The sequence below is a fragment of the Mesoplodon mirus genome, assembly GCF_964341445.2.
Source record: "Mesoplodon mirus genome assembly, chromosome: 7".
Taxonomy (NCBI): Eukaryota; Metazoa; Chordata; class Mammalia; order Artiodactyla; family Ziphiidae; genus Mesoplodon; species Mesoplodon mirus.
In genome coordinates this window covers 95,029,219-95,050,537 of record NC_138983.1, presented here as the reverse complement: position 1 = coordinate 95,050,537, position 21,319 = coordinate 95,029,219, and the positions used below count along the sequence as shown (strand labels likewise).

At 38.8% G+C, this 21,319-nt stretch overlaps 1 long non-coding RNA gene across 1 annotated transcript in view; it reads left to right on the top strand.

Annotated features, from left to right (window-relative positions):
* LOC309807712 overlaps positions 1-19,388 on the top strand; it is a 39,089-nt gene extending 19,701 nt beyond the window's left edge. The window contains exons 2-3 of the long non-coding RNA XR_014294653.1: positions 18,427-18,492; positions 18,675-19,388. This is a non-coding gene — a long non-coding RNA (uncharacterized lncRNA). The remainder of the gene's footprint in view (positions 1-18,426; positions 18,493-18,674) is intronic.
* Positions 19,389-21,319: the final 1,931 nt, after the last annotated feature.

The window sequence follows — 21,319 nt, the reverse complement described above, 5'->3', positions numbered from 1 at the left end:
GCCGAGTATTGTTAAAATGTTCAGTTTTTATGTAGCTTTCTGGAAGATCTAGCTGGCCATAAAAAACTGAATATATTAGAGGAGGGGGAGTTTTCCCTCATCTTGAAATAATAATGATAAATAATATTTTTAAAGCATTAAATAATTTTCAAAGCACTTTTATGTACATTTTCTCCTCAGACCATCCTAACTCTCTAGAGTTGGTAGCAAAAGGATTAGACTCATTTTGCCCAGGGTGGGGGTTGGAGGGTGGGAATTGAAATTCATGAAGTTTAGCAAATTGCCCATTTAAGCCGTACACAGTTATTAAGTGGCAGGGCCAGAATTCTAACCTGTTTCATGCCATGGCCAATCTAGTGCTTTCCTCTATGCTCTAGGAACTGGACATATTTAAGACGTAAGCACAAAAATGGAAATAGGTCTGAATCTTGCTCTAGTTGCAAATTTGCCTATAGACCTCACTGGAGCCTGAACCAGGAAAATCTATATGAATTTCTTTCTTCAACCCAAAGAAATGGCCATGTTAAATAATTCCTAGGTTTAATTTAAAAAAATCTATACTGTGTGTTTTTTCACCATATTCCAGTTTGTGTATCTTGTGTCTATCAACTTCTCCAAAGAACCATGCTTCCTACCTAAAGGATTGCATTGCTTAATAAACAAACATTGACAGTTCTGATGCTAACCTGAATTAAATAATATACCAATCATTTATGAGATCCGCCTTAGTATTTTTACACTCCTGAAATATCATCTCTATAACCTGCTTTTTAAAATAGTCTGACACCTACCAAGTACTCTTTCACTTCCTACAAGAAATCAAGAAAAAGAAAGCATTTGTGTTTTTAATTTTAGTGAAGGGTTCTTGATTTAAGACTTAGTCATTTAGTGTCATTTGAATTTCAAGTGTGCCTCAAGTACTTGAGGTTCTCTCTGTATGACTTCTCCAGAGTTTCCACATATATATCATCATTAATTTCATCTTTCACTTGGGATTAGCACAAGAAAGTTTTATTTACTACTATTTCTTAGTTTTCTTCATTTCAAATATTCAGTGCCTTGTGAAAAATAATATTATAGTCTTATACTGTTCATTGATAACAGATAATAACAAGAAATTGTGATTCTGGTTTTCAGTTAAAAAAACAAAACGAGAAACTAAAGAAATAATTACTATAACAATGTTTTTCTCCATTTAGCTAATCAGATATTCACATCAGTGAGTGTTAGATTTTGAGACTATGAATCCCAATACTAAATGTTATATATTCAGAGAAGTGAAAAATAATAATTATTATGCTTCCTCTGTGCTAAATACTATTTTAAAACCAGTTGGAATCCCCCCTCACAACAATCCTAAGAGGTAGGTACTGTTTGCACCTATTTTACAGCCAGACAAACTGAGGCACAGAATGATTAAATTATTCATGGTCACACAGCTAGTAAGGCACAGATACAGTATTTAAAATCAAGTCTGTTTTTGTGAGAGTCCACATTCCCAAGCCCTGTAATGAAAGCGTGTGATCCCTACTATTTGCTATATACCCATTTCCTTGCTTTGTGGAAAGAAAGGGAGTGAGGGAAGAGGAGGGAAAGGGAGGGAGGGAAAGAGGAAAAGCAGGCGGAATGGAGGGAGGCAGGAGAATTGTCAAAATTCTGCCAGCGTGTTGATACTGTGTGTTATTTCTTATAATAAGGTTGAAATTAAGGACTTGTAGAGATTTACATAGAATAAATAATTTTAAATTTCCTTAAGGGAAGTCTCTGGTAATATTATCAGATGGTGACAGCAAGTGAATTTCTGTTTAATTCTATTCCTAATTAAAATGCTACAGCAGGCTCGTATTTGGAACAAACACAGTTCTGGTAATTCTCATAGTAATAATTCTACATTTTCTTAAATTTGTTATCATTTTTTTCACCCTCAACACTCTCAGCTTATTTAATTTTAGTACCTACTCTTTTTCAAAAGTCCATAAATTTTAGTTAGGCTTAAATCATAGGAAAATTGAAGAAAGTTTAGAGCTTGTAACAGAAGGAAACCACCCCCTTCCCACCCTGAGCCCAGCTCTGTCCATTTCTATCAGAGCTACTCCACCAAGAATGGAGGAATTATTCTAATTGGTCAGATTTAGGACACATTCTATTACATAGGGTGACTGTATTTGTTTAGAGGTACACAGCAACAGTTGCACATTTCTTCTTGTCCGTTGCCTGGTCCTGTGATAGCAGGTAAGTGGAGTGAAGATCCTCAAAACCTAGACCTCAGTCTCTTGTTTCTGTTCCATTCCGTTCCACCAGGGTGAGCTTAATCCAGCAGAAGAGTGAGCTCTTCTGTGTTTCGCCGGATGGTTCCATGCAGATGAGTCAAGTTCCATTTTGAGCCTGGAAAATCTTGCATGCTCTCTCATCAACTTCTTCCTTTTCTGAGTGTGTACTCAGAAAATGGTAACATGCCCCCAGTAAGCCTTTACCACAGCTCTGACTCAGGGTTATTAGGAAGTAATTCCAAATCTCAGACATGTTCTGTATTTTAATCAACAGATAATTTGTACTTATAGTTAACATTTTCTCTGGATTATTCACGTGTTCTTATGCAGTTGGAACCTATTTCTGTCTTCATGTGCTTAAAGCTAGGATGAGTATGGATTTTAATCAAGATAATTTAGAAATTTTATGAAGTGTTTCTTATGTGGCAGGCACTGTTCTAGGTACTGGTGATAGAGTGTTAAACAGAGTGGTTACAATCCACACTCTAAGCAAGGGTACTTAACATGAAAATTCCAATAGGAAAGATGTACAGAAATCATACGCAAAAAACAAGAGTCAGTTTGATATGCGTGGTTGGCATCTTGGGGATAGAAGAAATCTAACACAAGGAGTTTTACAAGACTGATGATATTATAGTCACTTCAGTTGAACTTTGTTTTATTTAAAATAAGCAACTTTTTTTCAAACCAAGTAAAAAAATGGACAGTAATTGTGCGACTTTATAGCTCCTTATTTAGTAAAGAGAGGGTGCTTTGACTTGTGATATGAGGCAATTTCAGTATTTTGATAAACTAACCTTCAGCATTTTAGAAATTAAGCTTTTTCATTGATGGAAATTCTAATATTTGCCCATCAGTTTTTATTTCATGCCTCTGAAACTAGATTAAATTTTCCAATTTTAAGTGGAAAACTGGCATATTATCTGTTGACACTACAGTTCCAAGTTTTATCCTAAGAAAAGGTGGGTGAGAGGAATCCCCAGCTCAAAATCCTATCCAATTTTGAATTCTGAAAGTCTTTGTTTTGATTGATTAGTAGATGTTGGTATCACAGTATTTGCAATGACAGAGGACATTGTCAAGTTGTTATTAGCATTCATTGCAGCACCAGCTTCTGAGAATGTAGTAGTTTTTTTGTTTTTTGTGTTTATTTTTGCGGTACGCGAGCCTCTCACTGTTGTGGCCCCTCCCGTTGCGGAGCACAGGCTCCGGACGCGCAGGCCCAGCGGCCATGGCTCACGGGCGCAGCCACGTGGGATCGGCGGCACGTGGGATCCTCCCGTACCGGGGCACGAACCCGCGTCCCCTGCATCGACAGGCAGACTCTCCACCACTGTGCCACCAGGGAAGCCCTGTAGTAGTTTCTTTTAAACCACGTTTTCTCCTCTTGATCCATGACTCCAACTCTAAAAATATCTTGACTCATTCCTACATCATACATTCAAGAAATAATTACTGATCGCATATACTATTCCACATACCAGGCTGGTCACTAGGGAGTCAAAATGACTAAGGCACAGGCTTGGCTGTCAAGGAGACCCCAATGTAGTGAACCTTTGCTTCTTTCTCTTCAAGTGGCATTGATCCTGTGTAATCAGAAGTAATAGGGAATTAAGTAGCATTCATATTGTAATTAAATGTAGATTGAGCCAGATGATTTTCCAAAATCAGGGTTAATCAGAGATAGGGCAAGAGTGTTCTTTGGGATTTTTCCTTGATGAGCATTGTTTTTTTTTTGTTTTTTTTTTTTTTAATTTTATTTTTTTGCTTTATAACAAATATAATCAGTTATACATATACATATGTTTCCATATCCCCTCCCTTTTGCGTCTCCCTCCCACCCTCCCTATCCCACCCCTCCAGGCGGTCACAAAGTACCGAGCTGATCTCCCTGTGCTATGCGGCTGCTTCCCACTAGCTATCTACCTCACGTTTGGTAGTGTATATATGTCCATGCCGCTCTTTCACTTTGTCACAGCTTACCCTTCCCCCTCCCCATATCCTCAAGTCCATTCTCTAGTAGGTCTGTGTCTTTATTCCTGTCTTACCCCTATGTTCTTCATGACATTTTTTTTTTCTTAAATTCCATATATATGTGTTAGCATACAGTATTTGTCTTTCTCTTTCTGACTTACTTCACTCTGTATGACAGACTCTAGGTCTATCCACCTCATTACAAATAGCTCAATTTCATTTCTTTTTATGGCTGAGTAATATTCCATTGTATATATGTGCCACATCTTCTTTATCCATTCATCCGATGATGGACACTTAGGTTGTTTCCATCTCCGGGCTATTGTAAATAGGGCTGCTATGAACATTTTGGTACATGTCTCTTTTTGAATTATGGTTTTCTCAGGGTATATGCCCAGTAGTGGGATTGCTGGGTCATATGGTGGGTCTATTTGTAGTTTTTTAAGGAACCTCCATACCGTTCTCCATAGCGGCTGTACCAATTCACATTCCCACCAGCAGTGCAAGAGTGTTCCCTTTTTTCCACACCCTCTCCAGCATTTATTGTTTCTAGATTTTTTGATGATGGCCATTCTGACTGGTGTGAGATGATATCTCATTGTAGTTTTGATTTGCATTTCTCTAATGAGTAAAGATGTTGAGCATCCTTTCATGTGTTTGTTGGCAGTCTGTATATCTTCTGTGGAGAAATGTCTATTTAGGTCTTCTGCCCATTTTTGTATTGGGTTGTTTGTTTTTTTGTTATTGAGCTGCATGAGCTGCTTATAAATTTTGGAGATTAATCCTTTGTCAGTTGCTTCATTTGCAAATATTTTCTCCCATTCTGAGGGTTGTCTTTTGGTCTTGTTTATGGTTTCCTTTGCTGTGCAAAAGCTTTTAAGTTTCATTAGGTCCCATGTGTTTATTTTTGTCTTTATTTCCATTTCTCTAGGAGGTGGGTCAAAAAGGATCTTGCTGTGATTTATGTCATAGAGTGTTCTGCCTATGTTTTCCTCTAAGAGTTTGATAGTGTCTGGCCTTACATTTAGGTCTTTAATCCATTTTGAGCTTATTTTTGTGTATGGTGTTAGGGAATGATCTAATCTCATACTTTTACATGTCCCTATCCAGTTTTCCCAGCACCACTTATTGAAGAGACTGTCCTTTCTCCACTGTACATTCCTGCCTCCTTTATCAAAGATAAGGTGACCATATGTCCGTGGGTTTAACTCTGGGCTTTCTATCCTGTTCCATTCATCTATCTTTCTGTTTTTGTGCCAGTACCATACTGTCTTGATTACTGTAGCTTTGTAGTATAGTCTGAAGTCAGGGAGCCTGATTCCTCCAGCTCCATTTTTCGTTCTCAAGATTGCTTTGGCTATTCGGGGTCTTTTGTGTTTCCATACAAATTGTGAAATTTTTTGTTCTAGTTCTGTGAAAAATGCCAGTGGTAGTTTGATAGGGATTGCATTGAACCTGTAGATTGCTTTGGGTAGTAGAGTCATTTTCACAATGTTGATTCTTCCAATCCAAGAACATGGTATATCTCTCCATCTATTTGTATCATCTTTAATTTCTTTCATCAGTGTCTTATAATTTTCTGCATACAGGTCTTTTGTCTCCTTAGGTAGGTTTATTCCTAGATATTTTATTCTTTTTGTTGCAATGGTAAATGGGAGTGTTTCCTTGATTTCACTTTCAGATTTTTCATCATCAGTATATAGGAATGCCAGAGATTTCTGTGCATTAATTTTGTATCCTGCAACTTTACCAAATTCATTGATTAACTCTAGTAGTTTTCTGGTAGCATCTTTAGGATTCTCTATGTATAGTATCATGTCATCTGCAAACAGTGACAGCTTTACTTCTTCTTTTCCAATTTGGATTCCTTTTATTTCCTTTTCTTCTCTGATTGCTGTGGCTAAAACTTCCAAAACTATGTTGAATAAGAGTGGTGAAAGTGGGCAACCTTGTCTAGTTCCTGATCTTAGTGGAAATGGTTTCAGTTTTTCACCATTGAGGATGATGCTGGCTGTGGGTTTGTCATATATGGCCTTTATTATGTTGAGGAAAGTTCCCTCTATGCCTACTTTCTGCAGGGTTTTTATCATAAATGGGTGTTGAATTTTGTCGAAAGCTTTCTCTGCATCTATTGAGATGATCATATGGTTTTTCTCCTTCAATTTGTTAATATGGTGTATCACGTTGATTGATTTGCGTATATTGAAGAATCCTTGCATTCCTGGAATAAACCCCACTTGATCATGGTGTATGATCCTTTTAATGTGCTGTTGGATTCTGTTTGCTAGTATTTTGTTGAGGATTTTTGCATCTATGTTCATCAGTGATATTGGCCTGTAGTTTTCTTTCTTTGTGACATCCTTGCCTGGTTTTGGTATCAAGGTGATGGTGGCCTCGTAGAATGAGTTTGGGAGTGTTCCTCCCTCTGCTATATTTTGGAAGAGTTTCAGAAGGATAGGTGTTAGCTCTTCTCTAAATGCTTGATAGAATTCGCCTGTGAAGCCATCTGGTCCTGGGCTTTTGTTTGTTGGAAGATTTTTTATCACAGTTTCAATTTCAGTGCTTGTGATTGGTCTGTTCATATTTTCTATTTCTTCCTGATTCAGTCTTGGCAGGTTGTGCATTTCTAAGAATTTGTCCATTTCTTCCAGGTTGTCCATTTTATTGGCATAGAGTTGCTTATAGTAATCTCTCATGATCTTTTGTATTTCTGTAGTGTCAGTTGTTACTTCTCCTTTTTCATTTCTAATTCTATTGATTTGAGTCTTCTCCCTTTTTTTCTTGATGAGTCTGGCTAATGGTTTATCAATTTTGTTTATCTTCTCAAAGAACCAGCTTTTAGTTTTATTGATCTTTGCTATCGTTTCCTTCATTTCTTTTTCATTTATTTCTGATCTGATTTTTATGATTTCTTTCCTTCTGCTAACTTTGGGATGTTTTTGTTCTTCTTTCTCTAATTGCTTTAGGTGCAAGGTTAGGTTGTTTATTCGAGATGTTTCCTGTTTCTTAAGGTGGGATTGTATTGCTATAAACTTCCCTCTTAGAACTGCTTTTGCTGCATCCCATAGGTTTTGGGTCGTCGTGTCTCCATTGTCATTTGTTTCTAGGTATTTTTTAATTTCCTCTTTGATTTCTTCAGTGATCACTTCGTTATTGAGTAGTGTATTGTTTAGCCTCCATGTGTTTGTATTTTTTACAGCTCTTTTCCTGTAATTGATATCTAGTCTCATAGCATTGTGGTCGGAAAAGATACTTGATACAATTTCAATTTTCTTAAATTTACCAAGGCTTGATTTGTGACCCAAGATATGATCTATCCTGGAGAATGTTCCATGAGCACTTGAGAAAAATGTGTATTCTGTTGTTTTTGGATGGAATGTCCTATAAATATCAATTAAGTCCATCTTGTTTAATGTATCATTTAAAGCTTGTGTTTCCTTATTTATTTTCATTTTGGATGATCTGTCCATTGGTGAAAGTGGGGTGTTAAAGTCCCCTACTATGAGTGTGTTACTGTCGATTTCTCCTTTTATGGCTGTTAGTATTTGCCTTATGTATTGAGGTGCTCCTATGTTTGGTGCATAAATATTTACAATTGTTATATCTTCTTCTTGGATCGATCCCTTGATCATTATGTAGTGTCCTTCTTTGTCTCTTCTAGTAGTCCTTATTTTAAAGTCTATTTTGTCTGATATGAGAATTGCTACTCCAGCTTTCTTTTGGTTTCCATTTGCATGGAATATCTTTTTCCATCCCCTTACTTTCAGTCTGTATGTGTCTCTAGGTCTGAAGTGGGTCTCTTGTAGACAGCATATAGATGGGTCTTGTTTTTGTATCCATTCAGCCAGTCTGTGTCTTTTGGTGGGAGCATTTAATCCGTTTACATTTAAGGTAATTATCAATATGTATGTTCCTATTCCCATTTTCTTAATTGTTTTGGGTTCATTATTGTAGGTCTTTTACTTCTGTTGTGTTTCTTGCCTAGATAAGTTCCTTTAGCATTTGTTGTAAAGCTGGTTTGGTGGTGCTGAACTCTCTCAGCTTTTGCTTGTCTGTAAACGTTTTAATTTCTCCATCAAATCTGAATGAGATCCTTGCTGGGTAGAGTAATCTTGGTTGCAGGTTTTTCTCCTTCATCACTTTAAGTATGTCCTGCCACTCCCTTCTGGCTTGTAGAGTTTCTGCTGAGAGATCAGCTGTTATTCTGTTGGGGATTCCCTTGTGTGTTATTTGTTGTTTTTGCCTTGCTGCTTTTAATATGATTTCTTTGTGTTTAATTTTTGACAGTTTGATTAATATGTGTCTTGGCGTATTTCTCCTTGGATTTATTCTGTATGGGACTCTCTGTGCCTCCTGGACTTGATGAACTATTTCCTTTCCCATATTAGGGAAGTTTTCAACTATAATCTCTTCAAATATTTTCTCAGTCCCTTTCTTTTTCTCTTCTTCTTCTGGAACCCCTATAATTCGAATGTTGGTGCGTTTAATGTTGTCCCAGAGGTCTCTGAGACTGTCCTCTGTTCTTTTCATTCTTTTTTCTTTATTTTGCTCTGCAGCAGTTATTTCCACTATTTTATCTTCCACCTCACTTATCCGTTCTTCTGCCTCAGTTATTCTGCTATTGATCCCATCTAGAGTATTTTTTATTTCATGTATTGTGTTTTTAATCGATGCTTGATTCATCTTTAGTTCTTCTAGGTCCTTGTTAACTGTTTCTTGCATTTTGTCTATTCTATTTCCAAGATTTTGTATCTGGGAAATAGAATCTTGGATCATCTTTACCATCATTATTCTGAATTCTTTTTCAGGTAGAGTGCCTATTACCTCTTCATTTGTTAGGTCTGGTGGGTTTTTATCTTGCTCCTTCTCCTGCTGTGTGTTTTTCTGTCTTCTCATTTTGCTTATGTTACTGTGTTTGGGGTCTCCTTTTTGCAGGCTGCAGGTTCGTAGTTCCCGTTGTTTTTGGTGTCTGTCCCCAGTGGCTAAGGTTGGTTTAGTGGGTTGTGTAGGCTTCCTGGTGGAGGGGACTAGTGCCTGTGTTCTGGTGGATGAGGCTGGATCTTGTCTTTCTGGTGGGCAGGTCCACGTCTGGTGGTGTGTTTTGGGGTGTCTGTGGACTTTTTATGATTTTAGGCCACCTCTCTGCTAATGGGTGGCGTTGTGTTCCTGTCTTGCTAGTTGTTTGGCTTAGGGTGTCCAGCACTGTAGCCTGCTGGTCGTTGAGTGAAGCTGGGTGCTGGTGTTGAGATGGAGATCTCTGGAAGATTTTCGCCGTTTGATATTATGTGGAGCTGGGAGGTCTCTTGTGGACCAGTGTCCTGAAGTTGGCTCTCCCACCTCAGAGGCACAGCACTGACTCCGGGCTCCTCAATTTGGGATGATGTGTTGTCTATTCATGTATTCCACAGATGCAGGGTACATCAAGTTGATTGTGGAGCTTTAATCCGCTGCTTCTGAGGCTGCTGGGAGAGGTTTCCCTTTCTCTTCTTTGTTCTCACAGCTCCTAGGTCTCAGCTTTGGATTTGGCCCCGCCTCTGCGTGTAGGTCGCCGGAGGGCGTCTGTTCTTCGCTCAGATAGGACAGGGTTAAAGGAGCAGCCTCTTCGGGGACTCTGGCTCACTCAGGCCGGGAGGGAGGGAGGGGCAGGGAGTGCGGGGCGAGCCTGCAGCGGCAGAGGTCGGCGTGACGTTGCACCAGCCCGAGGCGCGCCGTGCGTTCTCCCAGGGAAGCCGCCCCTGGATCCCGGGACCCCGGCAGTGGCGGGCTGCACAGGCTCCCGGAAGGGCGGTGTGGGCAGTGACCTGCGCTCGCACACAGGCTTCTTGGCGGCGGCAGCAGCAGCCCCAGCGCCCCACGCCCGTCACTGGGCTCCGCGCTTTCAGTCGCGACTCGCGCCCGTCCGTGGAGCCCCTTTAAGCAGCGCTCTTAATCCCCTCTCCTCGCGCACCAGGAAACCAAGAGGGAAGAAAAAGTCTCTTGCCTCTTCGGCAGCTCCAGAGTTTTCCCGGACTCCCTCCCGGCTAGCTGTGGCACATTAGCCCCCTTCAGGCTGAGTTCTCGCCACCAGCCCCAGTCCTCTCCCTGCGCTCTGACCGAAGCCCGAGCCTCAGCTTCCAGCGCTGCGTGCCCCGGCGGGCGAGCAGACAAGCCTCTCGGGCTGGTGAGTGCTGCTCGGCACCGATCCTCTGTGTGCGGATCTCTCCGCTTTGCCCTACCCAGGTATGTGGGGAGTTTCTTGCCTTTTGGGAGGTCTGGGGTCTTCTGCCAGCGTTCAGTAGGTGTTCTGTAGGAGTTGTTCCACGTGTAGCTGTATTTCTGGTGTATCCGTGGGGAGGAAGGTGATCTCCGCGTCTTACTCTTCCGCCATCTTACCCGGAAGTCCTTGATGAGCATTGTTAACTATCCTTGAGATGCAATAATAGAAGTCAGTGAGTAATTTATCAATTTGGTTTCCTATGGGAACCAAGATGAAAGACGTTTTCTTCTTTAGTGATTGACTTTCTACAGAGATAGCAAAGGCGCTTCAACTTTCCCAGACAAGCAATCACCAGTAAACAGCAGTGACGGTAGATGTGGGTTATTTACTACCATGGGGTTGAGAATATTAGTGAGCTGCATTTTGACCACTTGTCAAACATTTTGACATCTTGGAACAGAAAGTGTTATTTAAATATAAAAAGCATTTTCTGATGAATTGCTGTTAGTCATCCCTATGAGGAAATGACCTAGTAAGTAATAGATCGGCAATAAGATTGATTTCTGCTAAAGAGTGCTTAAAGTAGCTACATGTTTCAATTTGTGGGGTTTTTTCAACCATTTGTGAGTTACCACAGTAAAAACCCCCTATAAAAAGCTCTCTGAATTTACTTTCCAGCATTCTTTCCTGGGCTTTCTCTCTCTTTCCCCCTCTCCCTCTCTCTCAGATCAGAAGGAGAACAAGGGGTCTAAAGCTTTAGTGAGAATCAGAAGGCTTGTCAAAACAATGATTTCCGGAGCCTCAGCTGGGAATTTGCATTTCTAACAAGTTTCTAGGAGAAACTTCTGCTGCTGTTACATATTTGATGAACCACTGCTCAAGTAAATGGAATGGGAATTTAGGAAGTAGAAAGATGGAGAGCTATGAAAAGCTGAAGTCAGCTTCTGATCTTCTTCACCAAGCTGCCCACGCTATTGGGAAGATAATCACTACTGCCCCAGGGAAGCGTATTGAAAGTCACACCAATTAGAATGGGCATCATCAGAAAATCTACAAGCAACAAATGCTGGAGAGGGTGTGGAGAAAAGGGAATCCTCTTGCACTGTTGGTGGGAATGTAAATTGATACAACCACTATGGAGAACAGTATGGAGGTTCCTTAAAAAACTAAAAATAGAACTACCATATGACCCAGCAATCCCACTACTGCTGGCACATACCCAGAGAAAACCATAATTCAAAAAGACACATGCACCCCAATGTTCATTGCAGCACTATTTACAATAGCCAGGTCATGGAAGCAACCTAAATGCCCACTGACAGACGAATGGATAAAAAAGACGTAGTACATATATAAAATGGAATGAACTTGGGTCATTTGTAGAGATGTGGATGGACCTAGAGACTGTCATACAGAGTGAAGTAAGTCAGAAAGAGAAAAACAAATATCGTAAATTAACACATATATGTAGAATCTAGAAAAATGGTACAGATGAACCAGTTTGCAAGGCAGAAATAGAGACATAGATGTAGAGAAAAAACGTATGGACACCACGGGGGGAAAGCGGGGCAAGGGTGGTGGTGGTGGTGGGATGAATTGGGAGATTGGGATTGACATGTATACACTAATATGTAGAAAATAGATAACTAATAAGAACTTGCTGTATAAATAAATAAATTTAATTTAATTAAAAAAATAATAATTGGCCTTCCTCTGAGTAAGTGATTGGCCGAGGGCATCATGTAGAATACTCTTGACTGTCCTACTCTTAAGCCCAGGTTTGCCGTGAATGAGCCATTTAACCTCTCTTTACCCCAGTCTTTCTCAGATTCAAAATAGTAATGGTAATTTCCCTTCCCTCTTGTTAAAAAACAAGACAAAACAAAAACTATGCAAATCCTGATGGTGCTTTTCCTTTGTGGAAAATTCTTTGGATTTATCCATCTATTACTCTGATGTAGTAAAGAAGAAATTTAGCAAAATTTCTCTCTGTCCATAAAGATTTTAGGCTTTTAAGCTTAACTCTTTAGCAAAAACTACCAAATGCCTATTCTCCACTGCCTGGGGCTAGACATTTCCTTGATTCTGTCTAAGAGGTGGGGAGCCACACGGGAACAAGTACTTAAAGAGACTCTAAAAAGCCCTATCTTTTCTGCACCCCCTTCGCCACCACCAGCTCTCCAGTTTATCCACTGCTCTTCTCACTCTTTCCACACCAGGAACACCAGCCTCTAATTTGTACTTTCAACACTCAACGTTCTCCCATCCAAAGGCCCTTGCATTTACGATTTCATCTTCTGGAAATGTTCTAGAAAAGTAATCCATACACATATAAATAGAATATGATACTAGAGGTTATGATAATAGATAGGATATGACTACCTTCAAGTCTCTGGTCAGATGTCACCACATCAGGGAGACCTTGATCATCCTATAAAAAACAGCTGTTGTGCATCCCCATGCAGGTGCACACATTAACCTACACATGCTCCATTCCATCTCTGATATCGTTTTCTCCATATGTTTGTTCCCGTCTGCCAAACAATATATCAATATTTTGGTATTGGTTTATTTTCGGTCTCTTCCCTAGGTAGAATGCAAGTTCTGTGCAGGTAGAGTCATGATTTTTTCACTGCAGAACCTACAACAATCATTGGCACATAAGAGTCACTCAGTAAATATTTCTAGAGTGAAAAAAAGAAAGGTGATATATCCTGACCTTAGATTATCCACTGCACATTTTGGTATCTTTTGCATTACTTGCTCAAATGATCTTATACTCCAGTCATACGTACCTATTGGCAGTTCTTTAGGACCACCATTGCTCTGTATGCCCTCGTGTCTTTTTTAAAATTTTATTTTATTTTTTAACATCTTTATTGGAGTATAATTGCTTTACAATGGTGTGTTAGTTTCTGCTTTATAACAAAGTGAATCAGCTATACATATACATATATCCCCATATCTCTTCCCTCTTGCGTCTCCCTCCCACCCTCCTTATCCCACCCCTCTAGGTGGTCACAGGACATATATACACTCACTACCAAATGTGAAATAGATAGCTAGTGGGAAGCAGCCGCATAGCACAGGGAGATCAGCTCTGTGGTTTGTGCCCTCTTGCTTTTTAAATCTTGCTGTAGCCTCTGCCTAGGATGTTCATTTCTGAAACTTTTTTGTTGTCTTTCACACTTCTACATTTCCTTCAAAACACAAATCAGGTGTCCTGTTCTTCAAAAATATTTCATGATAAACTTGTTCTTTCTCTGTGTCCTCCTTCCCACCCTGGCACCCTGTCCTGGCACTTATGTACTCATTATGTTATACTATTCTGTCCAGTTGAAACTCCTCCCAGCTTTACCAGAGACCACTTGAAAGCAGGGACTGCTTCTGACATCAAAAGCACAATGCGCCAATGCCTGGCATATGACAGCTACTCATAAATGATCAATAAATGAACAACAATCCACCTTATTCTTTTTCTTATCATAAGAAGCTACTCTTCCTTGCTTTAAACTTCTAAAATTGCCCCGAGGGATATAATAGTAATGAGTGTTCCTGAAAATCAAGAGAATGGGCACTTATGATAAGTAGCTTGAAGGTCAGCCAAGTGAAAAGTGGAATAGCTCTCAAACAAGGAAGAGGAGTGAGGCATTCAAGCTCCTTTAGGAGTAGCAAGTAGCAGTGATGCTGGTGTTCACACTGCCATGGAGAAAACCACTGCCATGTGAAGCTCCTAACACGAGTAAATATGTAGTATCTCTGAGGTATGTGATAGTATGTGAGAGTAGATCATGACAGAACTCTTCAGCAACCTTGTTTCTGGATCTTACCTCATCCAGCATCACTTGGTGTATGTTGAGGTAATGCTCAAATTTTACTAGGTAATTAGTCTAGGAATTATTCCTCTAGGGTAGAAAGATGCGACCTTACTCCAGTCGTGTTGCTCTAACAAAATACCACCAACTGGTAGATGATAACAACAGCAACTATTGCTCACAGTCCTGGAGGCTGGGAAGTCCAAGACTAGCATGTTTGCCTTCTGGTGAGGACCTTCCTCCTGGTTCATAAGCTGACACCACCTCACTGTGTCCTCACATGGTAGGAAGGGCAGGGGATCTCTCTGGAGCCTCTTATAAGGCATTAATTTCATTCATGATGGTTCCACTGTTACGACTCAAGCACTTCCCAAAGGTCCACCTACTAATACTATCACATTGGGCATTAGGGTTTCAACATAGGAATTTCAACATAGGAATTCAATGTACAAGACATTCAGACCATAGCAGATACTTGGGAGTCGAAGCTTGTTCTAAACTTTATAGCTGGGAAGACTCTGTGAAGCTAGTATGTGTGGCTGAGTCATGCATGTTTGAAGATGATAAAAGACCCATCCCAGCAGAAAAATCCTACACACAACTGAGAAACCACTGGGCATTGTGAATGAGTGTATGCCTTGGCAGAAAGATGTTACAGCTGTTCCTCCTCACATCTGTGAGTGAATTATGCATGATATTGCAAGAGGACTTTTTAAATATGAGCAATTTGGAGCAAAAATGACAGAAAAGAGAAGTGCAAAGAAACAAGGTGAGTGAGTATTGAAAGGCAGAAGTGGTATATCGGTAGGCCTGGAAATCAACTGTCAGTAATTAGTAACTTGATTAAATGTAGCATAGAAAATGTACAAGAAAAGGTTGAGGGGATCAAATTAACAGGCAAAAGAAACAATTTTCTCAACAGTAACATTTTTGCTGTATCAAAGTGAAAGCAATCCTTAAGAGATTGAGAAAATGAGTATATTTTCTCATTCCTTTGTCATGTGACAAAGGAATAAAATAATTCCTTTGTCACATGACTAGATCTAAGGTGAAAATTAGAACTTTATCTCAATATAAGGAGGCAGTCATTCTTAGGAAATAACATTTAAATTGAACAAGAAAAAGGAGATCAGAGGCATGAACCAAAAGATAAGACCTTGTCTCACTTATTCGTAGACTATGGGGCCCAACTGTGGAACAATAATCAGTATGGAGGCTGCAGAGAACAAAGTTTTATTTGGGGTCTTGATAATTGCAATCCTGGAGACACAGATTCAGGTAAAACCCAGAGATGCTCTGTGGAAGAGAAAGAGTCAGGGACTTATAAAGATAAAAGGTACAAGGTTGTTAAAGCTGTCTGTCAGGGATTATGATTGACTGTGACGCAGGAAAGGAAATATTTGTCCTTAAGGGATTCTCTGTCACAAGTTATTTTAGGGTAAGAGTCCGGTAAGTATCTTGAGTTTCTGGAACGTGGACAGATGCTCTGGATGCCTGTGTCAAAGCAATAGGTAGTCAAAGTTCAGATTCCATCTCGGCTGAGATGTGCCTAAGTCACACTTCCTCAGTGGCTTCCTCAGAGGCTCCATGTGAGAGAGCTCTCCCTACCAGTAATGACTCCATTTCTTACCTTCACTCCTCAGATGTGTTGGGAACTGATAAGCATATTCTCACCGTAGTACTTGTTGTCGCTCACTTGCATTAAAGTGGACCATAGCCAACATCAATAACTGATTATTGAGTTTTGTTGTATTTTTCTCAAATTCAGAGTTATTTATTTTAAAGCATCAGTAAGCAAACTATGGCCTAAAGGTGAAATCTCTTCTTGAGCTAAGAATGGTTATTACATTTTGAAAAGGTTGTCAGAAAAGAACAAGAAAAAAGGAAAAAAAGAAAGAATATGTGTTACAGACCTATGTAGCTCATAAAGACAAAAATATTTATTACCTGGAGGGCTTAAATTTAAGGGGATATTGATGTTCACATTCATTATATATATATATATATATATATATATTTATGAATATAATAAATATATTATGAATAACAACTGAATATAATAAATGTATATAATGAATGCAAAGGTTTATATATACACAGAGAACAATTTTGTCTTACACATTGTAGGATTTCACGTCCTAAAGGGTGGATTTCTCGATAAGAGAAAGAGAAGATATATATTTACCAGTTCATAGTTTATTGAGGACAAGAAGGAAGAGGACTGAGGCAAGTTCACTTCATTTTTGCAATGACAACATTACAGAGGAAAATGAAGTAAAAAATGTGAAACAGAAGCCTGATTGTGGAAGATGCATGAAGGGAATGAATAAGGCAATGAAAGGGGATAAACTACTTTGAGAGCTCTGATGCCAGGAGGAAAGTGGCAAGTAGTCACGTATGTCCCTGCAGGTATTTGTAGGTTGTCTTCCACTCTGAGATTTCTCTGCTGCTGACCCTCCCCTAAACAAGTGTCAGAGAGGATTGGAGCTCTGTCTTCACAGCGCTTGCTGACTTTTCAAGAGAAACATTGTACAGATAGACCCACAGACATACTGAAGTAGATATCCACAGCTCTGCTGGATGTGTAGTATTTAGCTTCTTCAGTCTGTGTGTGAAACACTTCTAACCTGTTTCCCCTACTCCAGTGCCCACAGGGCCACCAGTTTTCAACCTGTTTTCTCTGTCCTGTTAAACACACCTCTTTTTCTAGCAGCTGAATAGGAAGGAGGACCCCCGTTTCAGTTGTTATCTTCCTCGAAACTGTTCATTCTAAACGAATTCTCACATTTCCCTTCAGAATCTATCTACCATCTCCCTCTATGTCCAAACTCCTCCTGATAGACAAATTTATTGAGCGCTTAAATGTATACCAATTACCGTTTGTCAGTGGCATTTAACCCTCACAAATATTATCCACATTACACAGTTAAATACTGAGACTTAGAGAAAGTTAGAAACTTGCCCAAAGTTGCAAACTTAACAAGTGACATGTCTAGGATTCAGGCACAAAAGATTTGAGCCCAGAGGCCATGCTCTTAACCATGAAGTTAAACCCTCTAGGAAGAAGTTAACACCTGTTCAAGGGAAATGGAGGGTCCATACTAGCTCCCTTATTTATACCAGCCGCCAGAGGGGAAAGTTTAACAGAAAAGTGCTCCCATTTAATTTTTCTATTTCTTTAACCACTGAATTAAACAATAACACATCCTCCTTAAATGTAATCTCTCTTTGATTCAAGCTTTCTGATTATTTCAGAAACTTCAGTGAATAGTTTATATCTTCATAATTGTTTTCTTTAATTTCAGAACTTTGTGAGAAGGATAATGCTATTTTCTTTTAAGTGATTAGATAATTTTGTAATTTTCTATGCTAAAAAGTATACGTACAGTATATATAAAATTCGATGTATTTAACGTGTACTTTTGTTAAAGCATTGTAAAATAACAACTGAATTGTACTCAAATAAATACATCGTTTTCCTCAACATTGACTTAATGTGCACTATAGTTCATATTTTTTTCTGATTAGTCCAGAATTATCAAATTAGAGAATTATCATTTTGAGACTGGTTTTTACTAACTCTAACTTCCATGTTCCTAATGAATAAACTAAGCTTTATTTATCCTTAATATTTTCTGACCTCTTCACTTCAGTTGAAATCTGGATTGTTTCAAATGATTCCCCTACCATCTCCACCACAAATTTACCTTTCTCTTTCTCTAGTATAAGAAGAGCCAGACTGCTTCTTACATTTATGCCACTTTCTGATTATTATTCTATGATCTCTGCATTCCCCTAATTTTAACTTACTGTTAGGAAGTAAAGTTGGCCCTCTCTCTATGCAAACCACTCCTGTATCCTCCAGAACCAGTGCCCACTTCTACTTTCCTGAACGAGGTCAACTACAGTTCACCAAGCTTACCATTTTTTAATTTTAATTAATTAATTAAAATAAATTAATTTTATTGAAGTATAGTTGATTTACAGTGTGTTAGTTTTAGGTGTACAGCAAAGTGATTCAGTTATACATATACATATATCTATTCTTTTTCAGATTCTTTGCTCATATAGGTTCTCATAGACCGAGCTTACCAATTTTATAGTTTCATTGCCTGTCTGCATCTATGCCATGACCTCATTTCTCATTCACGTCTCAAAATTAAACTTTCAGAACTCTACTGCAACAACGATCAGTGGTCTACTGAACTTGTATAAGATGACCAGAAGTTGAAGTATTGTAAACATTAGTAATATAAAAGTCCAACTACTGTCTGTTCTGCAAATGAATATATGTTTAATACTAAAAGTTTCACCATGGTAGTGTGAGTCTTTCCAAAATTTATTACATTCCTATTATATGCCAAGCACTGACTTACTCTTTGATTTCATTTTTCCCCCAATTTTGTTTTCCAAACACAGAATGACAACTTGGTGAAAAAAACCCTGCGGCATATACCAAATACCAAGATGTGCATCCTCTGCCCATCCTCATTTCTGTATTCCCACTCATCCCATCGTAATTAGATTCTGCCACTTTTCTCCTGAGCCCTATAATAGTCTCATGTCTACTCACTTCCCATCTCTTCCCCGTCTTTTAATCTCAAATGCAGTTCATACATACAGAACGTCACCTGAATGATGTTCATAACTGATGGCTGCTTGCTTTCTTAAGAATGCTTAAAAGATGCAGTGTTGGAAGAGAAAGCTGTCACCACCTGCTGACTTGTGCCCAAAGTCTCCGAGGCTGAAACTTCTGCTTTCATAAATGGGGAGGCCCAGCACAGAAGTGAAATGAAGGAGTGCCATAAAAGAGCTTATGAGCCTTTTAAAGACTTCCCAGGAGATATACACACACACATACATGTACACAAGATGTTCAGTGTGATTTCAGAGAAATTCTCAGAGACCTCATATGTCTCGAACACTGGGTAAGACCTCTGCTTCCAGACATTCTAAAATTTACTCTTGAATAATGCAACCCAGAGAGCGGTGTACTTGGACCAAATTACTTATATCCCTTATAGTATTATTTCTGGCAAATTACCCCATCTGCTTTTGGCTTGCATAACAGACAATTGCAAGAATTTCTTTTCTATCTATTGGTAGAGGTCCTCTTCCATCACATCCTTTATACAAAGATAATGCACATAATGTCTTACATATTATTTCATAGGTTTAAGAGATACTTGGTGTCCAATGTAGAATAACATGGACTATGGGCTAACCATGTTCTGTAAAGAATAAAGTAGTTCTTTGTAAACTAGACTGTTTATATATTTCATACACACTCTGCTTCCCAGTTATTCTCTCTTATCACTTAATAAATTCTTTTGATGTCTTTTCTATATCATTTGTACTAAAGTGAAACAAAGCGAGATGTTTTTGATTGCTCCATACCTGGACAAAAGTGTTAGAATGGAAGCCTAGAGGCTGCTATGGTAGTAGCAGTCATAATGAAAATGAGAGAACCCCTAAATGGATGTGGTTTTTCTGCTTCAATTACCTGGAGATTGTTTTCTAGTGCTGACACCAGGATGTTCTGAATTTTGCTTTAGTGAAACGAATTAGTGTTTCCTCTACAGTTTTAATTATAATTTTGTTTCCTCTAAAATTGCTATGTAATTTCATTGACCATTGAGTTAATACAAAGTGAACTCCTTGGCCTGGCCCTCCAGGCACTCCAACTGTCCTAACCTATCCCTGCTGCTCCATCACCTTGCCTTCTCCTACACATGGGCCTGTGCTGCCATCAAACTGCACAAACCTCTCTTCTCTCAAGTGCTGGGGAGTTTTCTAATCTCTGTCACTTTTCATTCTGCTGATTATGTCAGGAATTGGATTTTCTTAGATGCGGTGCTTATTAAATCTACTTTACATGTATAACATGTTTATATAGTTAATAAATTTGACAAAAAATTATTAAATGATACCTAATGATGACTACGTTACAAAATCATATATATATATATATGCCTTTTCATATATATTCATGTCTTTCAACACTAACCTCACCCTCTACATTCTCGTAATACTTAAAATATGCTTGCCTTATGTTTTCCAGGCCATTGCATGTGGTGCTCTCTTTGCCTGGAGTTCTCTCCTTCCTCCGTTCTTGTACTTGCCACCACTTCCCCATGTAATGACCCGATTTGGAGAAGACTTGTTTCTGCCCCTCTTATGGGTTCCCTTAGTACCCTATTCTAAGTTCTATTAATTCAGACTGCATTGTAACTCCCTGTTCATTGTCTTACTTCATCATTGTGTCCCCAATGCGTATACAGCACCTAAGGTTTGGAAAGTACTCAAATAAATGAAAGTTGGTGACATTGAAATACATGTATAACTGGTTTAGAAGAGTTAAATGATCATTGTTATTGAAAGTCATAAAGATAGTTATGCCTTTGACCCAGTAATCCAGGAGTCAAAAATTCACATGCTTTCAGCGTCAAGCAAGCAATCTAAATGTGCCATGTTGGCCTGGGGGAAGGCAATGGGAATACAGGTTACTGTACTTGCCTCACCTAAACACATTCAGATTTACACTTTTATAAATACTGTCGATACAAGCCAAACAACCATCACCCCTGTCTCATTCAAAGAAACAATTCTGTAGAGGAAAAAAATATTCATAATAATGTTATTTGTGAATCTATCTGTAATAAGGAAAAAATGAAGACAAACGGCTAGTAATAGGAATCTGATTAAATTAAATATAGATTGTATCCATTAAATATCATGTATTCTTTAACATTAAAATAATCCCCCAATTGTAATATATGAAAAATGCTTTCGTTATTGGAAATAGTGAAGGAATAACACAAAACCCTGTGTTTGCTGTAATTGCAACCATGTAAAAATGTACATCCTTGTTTAAAAAAAAGGATTAATCAAAATGAAGATAACTATGTTAGGGTGCTCAAAATAGAAATGATTTTTGTAAAGTGCAGCATTTAATAATGCCGTCATTTTTCCAATCCCAGTCTCTGGAGAAAACTTTGGCAATATCTCTTGGAGACTTAGAAGATGATACCTAGCAAGCAGAACCAGGTTACTTTGGGTAAAAG